General features: G+C 48.6%; 1 long non-coding RNA gene across 1 annotated transcript; it reads left to right on the forward strand.

Annotated features, from left to right (window-relative positions):
- Positions 1-7: 7 nt before the first annotated feature.
- LOC111256714 lies at positions 8-2,260 on the forward strand. The gene is made up of 2 exons (XR_002676991.1): positions 8-638; positions 1,880-2,260. It is a non-coding gene; the product is annotated as an uncharacterized LOC111256714 (long non-coding RNA).
- Positions 2,261-2,611: the final 351 nt, after the last annotated feature.

Raw genomic sequence — 2,611 nt, forward strand, 5'->3', positions numbered from 1 at the left:
TCCCTACACCCTGCCGGGCGGTAATGCCGCCGCCGCCCGAGCGCGGGCGCTCTCTCCCCCTCTACATCTCCCGTCCTCCTTCCTCTCCTCCTGGTGTCGCCCGTAATCTTGCTGTCACCACTCTACGTACCATCTGCTGCCCCTCCCCAAACCCTTAGCCGCTAGGGTGGAGGTAGCGGCCGTGGCGGAGCAACGGTGCCTGACATCGCACGCCGCCACCTCAGCTTCCCACGAGCAGAGAGCGAACACGCGCCGCCGCCGATGCCCCCGCGCTCCCGCCGCCGTCGAACGGGGACGGCAACGCGTCCTCCAGAAGCTGCTGCTCTCTTATCCTGCTTCCTAGGCTCCTCCCTAACGCCGCCAAGGACGGCACCCCTTCATCCAGCGCCCTCTGCTCCTCGACCTCGAGCACCACTTCTCACAGCTCGTGGAAGCGCTGCTGCTGTCCCTGCAGGCACCGAAGTGACCGTCTTCCAGCATCCTAGCCCAGCTAGCTGCTCGTGGAGGAGCTACTGGCGCCGGTGCTGCGCCCCTGTGCAGGTTCCCATGCAGCATAGCGTGCTGGTTACCACCCCAGCAGCTGCAGCGGCCGTCGGCATGGGCGACGCTCAGTAGCTGCTCGAGGAAATGCCTACAAGGTCAGTCCGTGTATACCCCAATTTCTTACGTTGTAAATGCCTTAATGGATGCAATAGATTTGTGTACTGTTGGAGCCAATTTCTGTCATTTGATGGATGAAAGTAAGCATCAGTAAGCATCGGTAATCCATAACAATATAGCGGGTTCCTCGTGGTGCTGTCAAACTGCAATGGCTCACGTCTTTTTTCCTCCAAGATAGATGCATCTCGATCCACAATTTGTAGATAATCACCCAAATTGACAAACCTGCGAAGGTGGTGATTGGTGGCCGCATTCTCCAATTGCTCCAGCTTTGTTTATGTTGTGCAAGGAAACAACATTGCTTTCTTTTATTGCATTATCCCAAATCTCTTTTGACTAGAAAGCTTTGAATATGTATGGGATATTCTGCATTGGTGTGCTAAAATGTTCTAGGCGGCATAAAGTGTCATCACTGGAGCAAGCAGTCAAGGATCTGCAGCTAAGTACCTGGTTCATACTTTTAGCTGTGACAGCACAGAATCCTGAGACTGGGCATTTTCGTGTTTTGATGACCCATGGTCTTCCCAATTTGAAAGACACCCTTCTCGTAGATCGTGCCTAAAGATATCCAGTGTGTAGCTTAGTTTGATCTTCGTTTAATCCAGTACTCCACACTTAGGTCATAACTGTGTCATAAGATTCTTCTTTTTCAGTTTGTTTTGTTTCTCTGGACAGTTCAGTATAATCTATAGCATTATCTGAAAATTAACAGAGTTTGGGTTTACATATAGGAGTACACTGCATGTTGATGGCAACTTAACACTGCTAATTTGTACAGCAAAAAAGTATTTACATACATAAAACAACTTTATATGTGTTGATAGTAACAGAATCATGGAAATATTCCATCTAATAGAATTACTCTATGCTAACACATCTGCCCACATGTTGGAAATGGTGATTGGTGTGCCTGAAGAAAAATGTGGGCATCTGCCAGATTTGTTTGCATTGAGTAATCTATTATATGGAATATTTCCATGATTCTGTTACTATCAAACATCTAGCAGATGTGTTTGCATTGAGTAATCTATTATATGGAATATTTCCATGATTCTGTTACTATCAACATATATAAAGTTGTTCTATGTATGTAAATACTTTAGCATACTTTAGCATAAAGTATGTAAATACTTTAGCATATATGTATATAAAGCTTCCTTTTCCATTTAGACACTACGAATAGCATAATTTAGGGTTGGGGGTGCTCCGTTTCGCGCAGAAGGAAGGGAAGAGAAGGGATGGGCATACCTGGTGGTGCTCGTCACCGGCAAAGGGCCCGGTGAAGACGTCGCGAGGGGGCGCCGCTGCTCGCCCAGTCGTCGCCGCCAGGAAAAGGAAGAGAAGACCAAGTGAGAAGAGAGAGGGGAACGGGGGAAAGAGAGAGACGAACGCCCAGGCGCCCAGCAGGCAGCGGCCACCGAGCCGCGATGCGCTGGGCCTCCCTCGTACAGAGGAGGTGGGCTGAGGCCTGAGAGATTCGGCTCAGGGCAAGGATAGAGATTAGGAGTTGCTTTTTCTTATTTGATTTAATTTTAGAGATTCAAAACTTTGTTTGAACTCCATTTGCTTCAAAGTGCCGAGGCGAGTGATGAATCTTAAATGGTAGCAGTGGGGCACGTTTGTTTGGTAGTATTATTAATGAATCTTTCATGAACACACCGGCAAAATATTTCAAGAAGATGAACACGTGCTCCATATTTCGATTTTTTAAAATAAATTCATTTACGTATTCCATTCAAAGTCTACCGATCTGGACAGGCTGCAGCAATTGTATTGCTTTGGACTTCAAGACCGCCAGTCCGCCACAGCCCACAGCTGACGGCCTCATCGCCCCTCGCGCTGCTGTTTGGACGCTGGACGCGACCCCAAATTCAAAATTGGCCAACGTCTCCGCTCCCATTTCAAACCAAGAAACCCCCCCCGCCTCGCCTGTTGCAACTCGCGGATCTAG

Source organism: Setaria italica, chromosome I (genome assembly GCF_000263155.2).
Source record: "Setaria italica strain Yugu1 chromosome I, Setaria_italica_v2.0, whole genome shotgun sequence".
NCBI lineage: Eukaryota > Viridiplantae > Streptophyta > Magnoliopsida > Poales > Poaceae > Setaria > Setaria italica.